We start from the raw sequence: 15,025 nt of genomic DNA, 5'->3' as shown, positions 1-15,025 counted from the left end.
CTTCATTTTTATCACCAGTCATTTGCTGAGTATTTTCACTGAAATTACTTACTCTCATCTCTCCTTTAACATATTCTAAAGAGAACTAATGTATTCCATCCAGCGGAACTGGCGCAGAGAAAGGAGACACCACCAATCTTTAGTTGACCAGATTTATTGCGTCCTCCCTGTTTTCCTGCCTCCTTTCTTCTGCCACTGTCTCCCTTCTTCTACCCTCTCCCTCTCTCCTCCCCCAGGCTCCTAGCTTATCAGCCAATTATAGCAAACCTTTCTCTCATGCAGGAAAGCATGCAGAGGAATGTCAGCATAGCACTATATGGATCACGAGCTGTCCACACATGGCATGATATTAGATAGCCAATCCTAGAACCTGGCATTAACAGTCATAAGTCTCCAAGGAACTAGTAGGCAAGCAACCTTTATGGGTACTTCCTTATTTTGGTATCCAGTGTGCCCTTTGGCTCACTGCCAGGCACCATCTTGTCCAAGATGGCCCTCCACAGTCTCCCCTTTTTTGTTATAAAAATAAAAGGACAGCAATTGTGCCTGTCTTAGGTGCCAGAGTCAGACTTTATTCTTACCTGTCTTTGGGAGTCAAAGAGCTGTTGGCATGCTTTGATCCCTGTCTTAGGTTGGTATAAAGTCCACCCTGTGCTTACCCATCATTGACTACCAGTCCTGTAATTGGGAGAGCCAAATCTGAGGATCAGAGCCTTGGTCCATGGCCATAAGGGCTTGCCATACCACGAAGGCTTACCATCTTTGATGACTCCTTAGAGACAACAGATATCTGAGCAGCAATAATAACAGCAAGAACAACAATCCCATCATAGCAAAACCTCCCATCCATTGTTTACCAAATTGTAGCACTGACTGTAAGAAACTAATGGCTTCTGGTATACCTGGGACCTTGACCTGAGTACTATTTACCACAAATATAGAATTTCTTAATAAGGTAGTCAAATTAGTAAACTCTTTAGTCCCATGTCCCATTAAGCATGCTTCCAAGCTGTTTGGACAGATTTGTAGTAGCAGTAATATTAGAATAGGGTATGGGGTAACACATAGTGCTTAGGCATGCACTAGACAGCCCGTCTGTGCGGTAACAGTCAACATGTCCACTTATTCTTGTAGTAAGTCCACTCTTTGGTTTAGAATCAGGATTCCCATGGCGAGATGCACATTGATGTTTTCCTGGGCTGTCAATGATTTGGCAGTGGCTTGTGACAGATTGTTGAGCACGTGAGCAGTAGGTATAGCAGTTCCTAGGGCAAGTCCAGCAGCAGTGGCAGCAGCCATAGCAGCCACCGCAGCAACAGCGATGGCTATAATGGCTGAGATACCAAAATCTCTTTTTGCTTTCATGGGTAGGAAATTCCACTCACTATGAATTAAGGTCACTGGGACTGGAATGAATTTTGGAATCCTAGCAATCACAGCCAGAGAAAATAGTGAAGCATCCCAACAACTAGACACATAACACTCTTAACACATAACACATAACACTCTTAACACATAACACAGTTAAGGACCTCAGTATCATTATCATTGTTATTAGTAATGTTAATATTAAACTTAGAACTGTTAGACAGAATGAACACAAATGGAGATGTGACACATACAGGAGTAGTGGGGAAAGCCTGATAAAAGGAAGAGTAATTGGCCTCGCACCCTGTATAACTATAAACAGGTGAGCTGGGGATGTGGCTCGGTTGGTAGAGTGCCTGCCTCGCAAGCACAAGGCCCTGGGTTCAATCCCCAGCACCGCAAAAAAAAAAAAAAAAAAAAAAAAAAACAAAACTATAAACAGGTGTATTACTTTCCTTTATATAGGCTTGCTTTTGACTGTACCTTTATTGAATGAGAGAGAGATTGCCTCCCTGTATCATGGCAGTTTCTGAGGTGGCTAACCAGAGGAAGCAAAGACTACCTCTTAACTTGAAGTTTAGACTAGTAACAAATGACTTTACAGTGGAACCAGCTGGTAGGTAAGGGATACCTAGAAGTTTGTACTAGGAAATAATTGAGGGAAAACTTGTGTGCCATGAGTGATATATCCCCAAAGGTTTCAGGAAGGGCTAACAATAGCAGGCTTACCACCATCACCATCATTTTGTGTTTCGGTGCCATTTTCTTTCTTATGGATAGTTCTTACCAAGCGCTCCAGGACCCAGATAGATTGTTTTTGGTCCTGAGGAAAAACACAAACAGATCCTCTCCCCCAAATTAATACTGGGTCAGGTCCTTTCCAGGACCCAGTCAAGATGTCTTTCCACATTGCTTGTGGATGGCCACCAGACTTTCCACTAAAATGTCTATCAGCCGCAGTACAGCCCATAGCATCCAAAGTTAAAAAATTGAGGGTGAATAAAGCAAGGTTAAGTCTGTTCTTGGGAGGGGCTAATGTTCCTATTCCCCCTTTTTGTTTAGTTAAGCAGACTTTTAATGTTTGATTAGCCCTTTCCACGATAGCTTGTCCTTGTGGATTGCAGGGCAATCCTGTAGAATGATAGAAATTAAACTTTGAGCAAAACTGCTGAAATGAAGAAGTATATGCAGGCCCATTATCTGTTTTAAATGATTTTGGCCTTCCCATAGTAGAAAAGGCTTGAAGGCAATGACTGATTACATCTTTTGTCTTTTCCCCTGTATGAGCGGTAGCAAATATATATCCTGATTAGGTATCTACAGTTACATGTACAAATCTTAAAGTACCAAATTCAGGGATATGGGTGACATCCATCTGCCATAGATGATTTGGAAGGAGTCCTCTAGGATTGACTCCAAAATGAGGAAAAGATAAATGAGGCACACAGGCAGGACACTGTTTTACTATATTTCTGGCTTGTTCTTTTGTAATGTTATATTTTATTTTGAGAATAGTAGCATTGACATGAAAATCTTTATGGAAATTAATTGATTTTTCTACAATTTTAAACACATGAGGATCTCGAGTAGCTGAGTCTGCAGTAGAATTTCCTTGAGCTAAAGGCCCAGGTAAGCCTGAATGTGCTCTGATATGGCCTATATATAAAGGTTCTTTGCGAGCCCACAGAAGAGTTTGTACTTGATAAAAGCATTGTTGTAAGGTAGATTGAGGACTAATGGGTACAGCTGTCTCAGGCCGTGGCACAAGCTGGGCAATATTGAGATTATCAGTATAAATATTTAAAGGTTCCTCAGGAAATGTTTGTAAGGCAGTTATTATTGCTTCTAGTTCAGGCTTTTGAGCAGACTTATAAGAAGTAATAATAGTCTGTACTTTATCAGAAACTACTGTAGCTGTACCAGAGGAGGAGCCATCTGTACAGATTGTATTTGCTGCTGGGATAGGTTGAACCTTAACAACCTGAGGGAAACTCAGAATCTAATACTACGATATTAAAAGGCAAGGATAGATCAACTCTATCACTATGAGCATTTTCTAAAGCTTTTTCTACTAACTTCAAGGCTTTTCTACCTTCAGGAGTTAAATTTCTGGGGAATGTAGGGTCTGAATCTCCTTGGAGAATATCAAACAGAGGCTGTAAGGTCTGAATCTCCTTGGAGAATATCAAACAGAGGCTTAAGTTGAGCAGTGGTGATTCCCAAATTTGACCTTATCCAATTTATATCACCTAATAATTTTTGGAAATCATTTAGAGTCTTAAGCTTTTCCATGGCTAATTGAATTTTTTGTGGCCTAAAACAGGTATCCAATATTTGATGTCCTAGAAAGGTAATAGGGCTGTGGGTTTGCACCTTTTTTGGGGCCACATGTAATCCCCATTTTTCTAGAGTATCAATAATATTGTTAAATGCCCTAAATAAAGTCTCCTGTTTTCTGTGAGTCAAAAGAATATCATCCATATAATGGAGACAATAAAGTTCTTTATAATTTTGTCTTATCTGTGATATAGCCTGGCCAACATATATTTGACACATAGTGGGACTATTTGCCATTTCCTGGGGAAGGACCACCCATTGGTATCTAGTATTAGGCCCTTCATTATTTAAAGAAGGAACGGAAAAGGCAAATCAAGGGCTATCCTCAGGATGAACAGGAATGAAAAAGAAATAATCTTTTATATCTATAGAGTTGATATGATAATGTTTTGGAACAGCAGCTAACGAGGGGAGACCCAGTTACACTGGGCCCATAATCTGCATACTGAAATTTATGGCTCTCAGATCTTGTAAAAGTCGCTATTTCCCAGACTTCTTTTTTATGACAAAAATGGGTGTGTTCCAAGGGGAAGTGGAAGGAATGATATGGTTTTCCTTCAATTGTTGATTAACTATTTTCTGGGTCGCCTCTATTTTTTCTTTAAAAAGGGGCCACTGGGGGACCCAGATAGGATTATTGGATGTCCATGTGATCTTTAATGGTTCAGTGGCCCCTCCAGAAAACCCAGCCCCTCAGTGCCTGTTTGTCCTTTGTCTTGAATGGGGGAGGTAACACCTTGTAAATTTTTGCCTAGTCCTTTTCCAGGGATATAACCTTGTCTCACCATGACTTGCAAAACAGTTGTGTTTAGACAGGACATATTTTGCTCAACTGAGGAAGAAATGACAACATCCATCTGTGTTAAAATGCCTCTTCCCAAAAGAGTGACAGGCAGGTGAGCTAATACATAAGGTTGGAATGATCCCCTTTTCCCATCAGGGTCCTCCCAAGATAATACAGCTGAACTTTGTAATGGGATTTGGGAAAATCCAAGCCCCTGTAAGGTAGTACTGGATGCTATAACAGGCCATGATTTGTTCCAGTCCTTCTGTCTTACAATAGAGATGTCAGCACCCGTGTCTATTAGACCCTCTATGGGAGTTCCATTAACTTTCAATTTAAGCATAGGTCTATTTTTTGTTGATTGTGCCCAAAAGACACCCAATCCTGTGTATCCAAACCCATTGTTTCCTCCAGTTCTTAGTGAACTGGAAAAAGTCCCACTATGGCTAGGCAATATCAATATTTGTGCTATTTTATCTCCTGGAGAAACAACAGATACCCCTCAAGGGGAGGATAACGTAATCTTTATTTCCCCAGTATAATCAGAATCAATGACTCCTGGAAATACTTGTACTCCTGAAAGAGTTGTGGAACTCCGCCCCAACAATAATCCTACTGTGCCCTCAGGGAGTGGTCCATGTATGCCCGTGGGGACCACTTGTACTCCCATCTCTGGGGTTAGAACAAGTCGGGCGGAGGCACAGAGGTCCAATCTCCTGCTCCCTGATGTTCCTCAGGACAACGAGGAGATAGTCAGAAAGGATTGTGAGTGGGGATCTGGACTATGGGATTCTGAAAGGCACCGTATATTTGAGGGCCCCAGGTTGGGCCCCCCTGGCCATTTTTTGACTGGGTAGGAAAAGGATTTCTCTCTATGTCAAATCTTGATGTACAAAATCTCACCCAGTGCCTTCCTTTTTGGCACCAGGGACGTAGACCTGGGGCAGGTTGATTTTTCCCTTGCTGTTCTCCAGTCGTAGGTGTTCCCCTGGGCTTTAATCCTATGGGCCCTTCAGGGCAGTCTCTTCTGAAGTGCTCTTCTTGCCCACAATTAAAGCATATTATTCCTTTAGCTCTTGATTGCCCCTGATTTGGCCCATGAAGAGCAGCAGCTATTACTTGTCCTGTAATGACTGCATCATTTATATCCCTGCAGACCTTTATGTAAGTACTTAAATCTTTATTTTTCCATGGTCTTATAGTTTCTTTACACCATCTATTTGCTTGCTCATAAGCTAATTGTTTTATTAAGGACATAGTTTGTTCTGAATCCCCAAATACTCTAGCAGCCGTTTGGATTAATCTATCAACAAAATCAACAAATGGTTCATTACTTCCCTGAATCACCTTGGACAACTGCCCCTATAAATCTCCTGACCCTTGAATTAACCTCCAGGCTTTAGTGGCAGCAGCAGAAATTTGTGCGTACACCCCAGGATCATAAATTATCTGCTGTTGAGTACCTTCATAGTTTCCTTCTCCTGTCAGCATTTCTACATTTCTTTGGGGAGAGCCTGCAGCAGCATTACAGCATGCCATTTTTAATGAGGCTTCCTGCCATGCAGTTTTCCACACTAAGTACTGCCCCCCTGATAGCACAGCTTTACATAGCCTTTTCCAATCTTCCAGCACTAGATTTAGCCCCGATACTGATTCCAACATACTAATTGTAAATGGGGCCTGTGGATTGTATGTAGCCACTGCCTCCTTAAATTTTTTTACTGTTTTGAAATCCAGAGGTTGGTGGAATCTTTGTCTATTTTGGTCCTCTAGTACAGGGAAGAATTGTGGGACTGCTGAGGTTTCCTTAAGGGGGGTTTCTTCTCCCTGTGGTGAAAAACCCAACTGATTTATAGCATGAGCTAACTCCTCCCAAGTGTACCTGGGGGATATAGGGGGCAGGCTGCTTGGGGGGGAGCTGCTGCCTCCAGGAAGGGATTGGTATTCCTTCCTGATATAACTGATGGGGGTGACCGTGTCCTTGATGCTCTTTCTAATTCCTCCCCAGTAAGCCCCTCCTCCTCTTCTTCCTCTTTATGAGAAGTTACACTTAGTTGTTTCTTTATCTCTTCCAGATACATATTTTCTTTTTTACTAAGGTTATTATTTACCTTTTTTAGATGTTAGACATTCCTTAATGAGCTGCCACATAGGAAAAGTACCTCTAGGTAATGGGGATTGCTTTTTTGCTTTAATAAGATCCTCTCTATCATTTTCCCATTGTGGAATATTTAGGATTCCCTCTTCCAAAAACTAAGGACTAACCTTGGCCAGTGTAGTTACATATGCTGTTACAGTAGATCGTTTTATGGCAGTTCCATTAGCCTTAAGTACATCTTGTATGATTCCTATCATTTGATTTCTTGACACCTGTGACCCCATCCTGGACTTATGAGACCTCCCTATACCGGGGTTATGTAGCCTCCCTTTACCGGGGCTATGCAGACTCCCTTCACCGGGGTTATGTGGCCTCCCTTTACTGGGGTTATCCTACAGTTTTTCTATAGCTTACCTAAAGTTACTTATGTGGGAGGACGCAGGAGGAGAAAGAAGCTCCCCGTATGGGCCACCACTTGTTCCGTCCAACGGAACTGGTGCAGAGAAAGGAGACACCACCAATCTTTAGTTGACGAGATTTATTGCGTCCTCCCTGTTTTCCTGCCTCCTTGCTTCTGCCACTATCTCCCTTCTTCTACCCTCTCCCTCTCTCCTCCCCCAGGCTCCTAGCTTATCAGCCAATTATAGAAAAGCTTTCTCTCATGCAGGAGAGCATGCAGAGGAATGTCAGCATAGCACTATATGGATCACGAGCTGTCCACGCATGGCATGATATTAGATAGCCAATCCTAGAGCCTGGCGTCAACACGTCATAAGTCTCCAAGGAACTAGTAGGCAAGCAACCTTTATAGGTACTTCCTTATTTTGGTATCCAGTGCCCTTTGACTCACTGCCAGGTGCCATCTTGTCCAAGATGGCCCTCAACACTAATGATCTTTGTTTTTGTTATTGTTTTGGTGCTAGGGTTCTAGCCCATAAACTTGTGTGTGCTAATGAGCAATATCACCAAGCCAAAACTAATGATTTTTAACCTAAAATTCATACACATGCCCTATTTTAGTTTTGTTTGTTTTGTTCTTTTTTTTTGGAACTGGGCATTGAACTCAGGGGCACTTAACCACTGTAATTTATTTAGAAACAGGGTCTTACTGAGTTCTTATGGCCTCACTAAGTTGCTGAGGCTGGTTTTGAACTTCTAATCCTCCTGTCTTACCTCCCAAGCTACTAGAATTGCAGGCATGTACCACTGTTCCTGGCCCCTATTTTAGTTTTTAATATCACCATCCTCCCTTTTATTCAAATTAAAGTTTTTAATATTATTTTTCACTCTCCATTTTCTTTGACCCTTTTTTCAAGAAATGTTTAAAGAAATTGAATAAAATTTGTCTATAAAATACCTAGTGCTGACATTATTCTTTTTTTAGGTACCTCACGATATCTTGTTTAGTGGTTGGCATATTGTGATTGGTTCTTAAGAATACTTGAATTGAATTATAATGAGAATGAAGAAATATGCTAGAAAACAAACCAAGTTGAAATTGATTTTGGGATTTAAATATTTTCCTAGTTCTTATTTTGATGAAAAAGTATCTGTCAGAAAACAGTTGGATTCTTTTGATGAGTTTATTCAGATGTCTCTTCAAAGAATTGTGGAAGATGCTCCACCTATTGACCTACAAGTTAAAACTCAACATGCTAGTGGAGAAGTTGAAGAACCGGTAAGATGGTTATTCTAATAAGTTACATGGATAAAAGATAGCTTGAAATTTCAGCCCTGCTTGCACTTGGCTTAAAGGTTAAAAGTCATTAAGAGTTTTTAGCAGTGTACTTACAGCATCTTTAGTCAACTTCTGATTTATTGTTACTAGAGATGTGTTTTTGTAAGTAAGTCAAAACTCTAATCCTTATGCAGATGGAGGTATTTAATATTTGGGAAGAAGGAACTCAAAGATGAACAACTAAGAGAAGCAAACCAGAAACAGTTACTTTAGATAATTTACTTTTTGTCTCTTTTCCCCCCTTCTAGTTCTGGGGATTGAACCCAGGACCTTGTATATGCTAGGAAGGCACTCGACATCTGAGCTATGTTCCAACCCCTTTTTATTTTATATTGAGTCACTCTTTCTCATTGAAAAGGTTGTCCTCAAACCTGAAAACCATCCTGCCTTAGACTTCCAAGTAGCTAGGATTACAGGCAGTGCCATCATGCCTGGATAAGAAAAAATGTTAGGAGGACATATTCTCCTGATTTTTGTTTATTACATGGGATGCATTATCATAACCATATGAGACTGAAAAAAACAAAATCACAAGCCAAATGTGGGGGTGCCTGTCTGTAATCCTAGCTACTTCAGAGGCTGAGGCTGGAGGATCTCCAGTTTAGCCCAGCCTGTGTAAGAAGGGGAGATCATTCTCAAAGTACAAATAAAAGACAAAAAGGAAAATCATCAAAACTTATTAGCCCTTTTTATTTTTTCAGTTCTTTAAAGTTTTTTTCACATATGTGCATTTTTTAACATTGTTAAAATTATAACTTAAAATTATAACATTCTTAAATGTATGATTTTAGTTTTATATAATAATTGTAAAGTCCAAAATAATGCATTGACTATTCCCAGTTTTAGAAATGTAGAGAGGCAGCTGTGGGATAATGTTGGACTTTGATTAACAGAGAAAACTATAAAGCAAAATGAGGTAGAGTTAGATAGTGTGAAAAGTGGTTATTTCTAGCCATTTCAGTCTTATTTCTCCATAGCTTATATTAAGAGAGCTGGTTTGTTTTCATTCTAATTGGACATGCTACACAGAATTTTGCTCTTAACAGACTTTCAGGGACTGTGATGGGAAAAGGAACATAAGATTTCTTTTTTATCATTTTTTTCTTCATGGTTTATGCATAAATAGAGAGAATAGTATAACAGCATATTCAAAGTTCCAGTAGAAGTGATCTGTAAAGCTTAGTTATCAGAGCTTAGTAGAAAAGAAGAGCAGAGGAGAAAAAGGCTTAGGCATTTCCACAAGAAAGTATTTGAGGTATTTGGTTTGAGAATGGGATGGGAACCACTGTAATCAACCTCTAAATTTTAGTTTATCTTCCCCCCACCTCCCACCCCATAATACTATGTATTTAACCCAGGGCCTCACCTATGGTGAGGCAAGTCCTCTACCATTGAGCTATATTCCCAGCCCTCTTTATTTCATTTTGAGATAGGGCCTTAATGAGCTGCCCAGGCAGTGTTTGCCTCAGTCACTCAAGTAGCTGGGATCACAGGTGTGTGCCACTGCACCCAGCCCAGTTTCTGTTTTTGGTCTTATTGGATGATAAGATGGAGCCAATTGTCAGAGATTTTGGATGATGTGAGGAATTGTTGAAAATTTATCAGAGAATATGCATAAAGCATTATTTAAGAAAGATCACTTTGGAAATGGTATTTACTTGAAAGGGAAAGAGGCTGGAAGTAGTTGAAAATCTTAGAATAGTCTAAGATTGTTTCCTAAACTAGAGTGATGATGGAAATAAGGAATGGATGGTTCCTTCCCCATTGGTAGGTTTAATACTCCTACCAATTATCTTTTCCCTTTATCTATTCCAGCTTGGGAGCCTTGGATATCAATAATTTTCCCTTAGGAAAGGGTCTGCTTAGTTCCATCTTCTATGAGATTTGATGTAGAGAGAAATTCTGTATCTATTTCTCTCTGAAGAGTTATATTCATGGATCTTGTTTAGTTAGGCAGCAGATGTTTAATTGAGAACTTTTTGTTTGTTTGTATTTTGCTGTGGGCTGAGCTATAGCCAGCCAGGATTGGAAGTGCTTAGTACTTTATACAGAATGAGAATGATTAGTATTTCTCTTTTGGTGTATGTGTGTGTTCGGTACTGGGAATTTAACCCAAGGGTGATTTACCACTGAGCTCTATCCCAAGCCTTTTAAAATTTTTTGTACAATTTTGAGAATCTCACTAAGTTGCTTAGGAGTTTGCTAAGTTACCAAGGCTGTCCTTGAACTTGCCATCCTCTTGTCTCAGCCTCCTAAGTCACTGGGGCTATAGGCATGTGCCACTGTGTCTGCCCTTTTATTTTTATTTTTTTGGTTGTTTAATGGAAGAGTTAGGTTTATTTTTCTAATATTCTATTGATTAGATTTGAGAAGTTCTAAATATCAATTTATTTTGTCCTCTGGTCATTTTGTACTCTTGACCTTAACCAGAGAGAGGGGTATGAAATGGTACAGATCATTAATAAAATTTGTTTTGACTGATATAAACCTGTATGCAGTTTTTAGGTACCTATTGCATACTAAGTCATTTTATTTCTGCCTTAAGAAAGCAATTAGGTGTAAAACTATACATATATGTAGTGTGTACATTGACTTTGAAGAGTCCTCATATCATAATAGACTAATTTTTCCAGTTTGAAGAACTAATTTTACTTAAAATATTAATGTCATTTATTTATTTATTTTTTATTGTAAACAAATGGGATACATGTTGTATCTCTGCCTGTACATAGCGTAAAGGCATACCATTTGTGTAATCATAAATTTACATAGGGTAATGTTGTTTGATTCATTCCTGCCATTTTTTCCCTTCCCCACCACCCCTCCCCCCTCTCCCCTCCATCTATACAGTCCTTCCTTCCTCCATTCCTGCCCCCCTCCCTAAACCCAACTCCAACCCCAACACTAACCCTTCCCACCCCCCATTATGTGTCATCATCCACTTATTAGCGATATCATTCTTCCTTTGGTTTTTTGAGATTGGCTTATCTCACTTAGCATGATATTCTCCAGTTTCATCCATTTGCCTGCAAATGCCATAATTTTATCATTCTTTATGGCTGAGTAATAATCCATTGTATATATATACCACATTTTCTTTATCCATTCATCAATTGAAGGACATCTAGGTTGGTTCCACAATCTGGCTATTGTGAATTAAGCAGCTATGAACATTGATGTGGCTGTATCTCTGTCATATGCTGATTTTAAGTCCTTTGAGTATAGGCCAAGGAGTGGGATAGCTGGGTCAAATGGTGGTTCCATTCCAAGTTTTCTAAGGAGTCTCCACACTGCTTTCCAGAGTGGCTGCACTAATTTGCAGCCCCATCAGCAATGTAAGAGTGTACCTTTCTCCCCACATCCTCGCCAACACCTGTTGTTGCTTGTATTCTTGATAATCACCATTCAAATTGGGGTGAGATGGAATCTTAGGGTGGTTTTGATTTGCATTTCTCTTATTACTAGAGATGTTGAACAGTTTTCCATATGTTTGTTGATTGCTTGTAGATCTTCTTCTATGAAGTGTCTATTCATTTCTTTAGCCCATTTGTCAATTGGATTATTTACATTCTTGGTGTAGAGTTTTTTGAGCTCTTTATAGATTCTGGAGATTAGTGCTCTATCTGAAGTATGATTGGCAAAGATTTTCTCCCACTCTGTAGGCTCTTTCTTCGCATTGCTGATAGTTTCCTTTGCTGAGAGAAAGCTTTTTAGTTTGAATCTATCCCAGTTATTGATTCTTCCTTTTATTTCTTGTGCTATGGGAGTCCTGTTGAGGAAGTCTGGTCCTAAGCCGACATGTTGAAGCTCTGGACCTAATTTTTTTCTATAAGATGCAAGGTCTCTGGTCTGGTTCCGAGGTCCTTGATCCATTTTGAGTTTAGTTTCGTGCATGGTGAGAGATATGGTTTAGTTTCATTCTGTTGCATATGGATTTCCAATTCTCCCAGCACCATTTGTTGAAGAGGCTATCTTTTCTCCATTGCATATTTTGGCCCCTTTGTCTAGTATGAGAAAATTGTATTATTTGGGTTTGTGTTTGTGTCCTCTATTCTGTACCATTGATCCACCTTTCTATTTTGGTACCAATACCATGCCGTTTTTGTTACTATTGCTTTGTAGTAGGGTTGAAGATCTGGTATTGCGATACCCCCTGCTTCACTCTTTCTGCCAGGATTGCTTTAGCTATTCTGGGTTTTTTATTCTTCCAGATGAATTTCATAATTGCTTGATCTATTCTGTAAGGTACATCATTGGGATTTTAATTGGAATTGCATTGAATCTGTATAGCACTTTTGGTAGTATGGCCATTTTGACAATATTAATTCTGCCTATCCAAGAACATGGGAGATCTTTCCATCTACTAAGGTTTTCTTGAATTTCTTTCTTTAGTGTTCTGTAGTTCTCATTGTAGAGGTCTTTCACCTCTTTTGTGAGATTGATTCCCAAATACTTTATTTTTTTCGAAGCTATTGTGAATGGTGTAGTTTTCCTAATTTCTCTTTCTGAAGATTCATCGCTTATGTATAAAAATGCCTTAGATTTATGTGCATTGATCTTATATCCCGCTACTTTACTGAATTCACTTATGAATTCTAAAAGTTTTCTGGTGGAATTTCCAGGTTCCTCTAAGTATACCATCATATCATCAGCAAATAGGGATAGTTTGAGTTCTTCTTTTCCTATTCGTATCCCTTTAATTTCTTTGGTCTGTCTAATTGCTCTGGCTAGAGTTTCAAGGACGATATTGAAAAGAAGTGGTGAAAGAGGGCATCCCTGCCTTGTTCCAGTTTTTAGAGAGAGGCAGCTTCTTCGTGGAGCTCTGCATTATCAACCTCCTCCAAGACGTCAGGCTACTGAAGGATAAGTGGGGATATACTAGCAATCTTCAGGGACATTATAAGTTGATAGAGGAAATCTGCAATATCTTAATGACCCACTGACTCCTGAACAATATGAGAAAACAAGGGAAGAAAATGCCCCAAACAAATCTAGAGGTTACATCAATAAAATCCAACGACAGCATCACAGAAGAAATGACAGAAAGGGAGTTCAGAATGTACATAATTAAAATGATTAGGGAAGCAAACGATGAGATGAAAGAGCAAATGCAGGCATTGAATGATCGCACCAATCGACAGTTAACAGAGCAAATTCAGGAAGCAAAAGATCATTTCAATAAAGAGTTAGAGATATTGAAAAAAAACAAACAGAAATCCTTGAAATGAAGGAAACAATAAACCAAATTAAGAACTCCATAGAAAGGAGAAACTTTAAGACCACCAAGTACAGCAGTATTTGTCCAGAACATTTTACTCCAGACTGCTTTAAGAGGGAGTGCAACAACAAGTTACTGAAAGAGAATGCTGTACCCACAATATTTCTTTGTACTGAGCCACATGACAAGAAGGAAGATCTTGGAGGCACAAGAACAGCTTCCCCTGCCTCCTTTAACACCTCCCATTTCCAGGTTGATGCTGCTATTGTGTTACCAATGCTGTCTCTTCAGACCCCTGATAATCTCTCAGTTTTCTTTGTCCACAACTATACTGTGGAGGATACAATGCACCAGAGAAAAAGGATTCATCAACTAGAACAACAGATAAAAAGCTCAGAAATAAGCTCAAGACTGCCCAGCAGCAATGCAGAAGACAGGAAAGACAGCTTAAAAAACTAAAAGAGGTTGTACATTTCCAGAAAGAGAAAGATGACATATCAGAAAGATGGTACGTGATCCTACCAAATGACTTCCTTGCAATCACTGAAATACCAGCATAAAATAATAAAATGTGTATTGATTTTTAACGGGCAAGTCCACACATCCTCTTTTAGCTTATATAGGAGTTTCATTTGGAAAAAATAGCACTTGATTACTTGTATAAAAACAATTCAGAATATTTTTAAAAATAATTTAGATATATACTGTAAAATTGTAAATTTTTTGTTTATAATTTCAGAGTTTTACATTTTAAATAATACTTTGAAAGTTATTTTAAAAAAACCTCAGACTGCCATTGTAAGTTGGCTTCAAGAATGGAGATTTTTGTTTGAATATTTATAGAATAATGTGAAAATAATAAGCACAGAGAGTGAGAACAGTGAAGATGATTTAAGTTTCAATTTTAAAAATTAATGTTCTTTATTGAGAAACTTAGTTATATTTTAAATCAGAAGTATGGATTATATCATAGGGTATAACCTCTCTATGTATGTATACAAACATTGATATCTGTAAAGTCAGAAGGTTCATTTGTCTTTCTGAATCACTTGTCAAGGATAAGTTGGCAAATCAATTGAAAAGATTTGACTGTCTTCAGAACAGGAAATGAAGAGTCATTCTGTATCTAATCAATAAATATAAAGGTGAGTTATTAAAAAGAATCCAATTTATATAAAATGTCTATTTAAATTTATATTGAAAAAGATGTGAAAGGATATTTTATAAAAATAGTAACAAATGGATTTTAATAACGTTAGTATTTACTTTCCTCTTTACACATCTACATTGTCATAATTAGTGTCAATTTATAAAAATAATTTAAAAATTTAAAATATGCTGATGACCTTTGCTTCAGAAGTAGGTCATTTTGCTAAATGACTTTAAAGACCATAAAATATATCCTAATGCTCTGATAAAACAACACTACTTCTGGAATTTTAACCAATTTAAGAAATCACCTAAAATATACCCCTGCAAAAC

General features: G+C 38.7%; 1 pseudogene; it reads left to right on the top strand.

Annotated features, from left to right (window-relative positions):
* The first annotated feature begins 8,178 nt into the window (after nucleotides 1–8,178).
* On the top strand, nucleotides 8,179–14,103 carry LOC124974139 (THAP domain-containing protein 1-like; annotated as a pseudogene).
* Nucleotides 14,104–15,025: the final 922 nt, after the last annotated feature.

The sequence above is a fragment of the Sciurus carolinensis genome, unplaced genomic scaffold (assembly GCF_902686445.1).
Source record: "Sciurus carolinensis unplaced genomic scaffold, mSciCar1.2, whole genome shotgun sequence".
Classification (NCBI taxonomy): Eukaryota; Metazoa; Chordata; class Mammalia; order Rodentia; family Sciuridae; genus Sciurus; species Sciurus carolinensis.
Note: the sequence above shows the minus strand (reverse complement) of the source record. Positions and strands in the feature narration are given on the sequence as shown.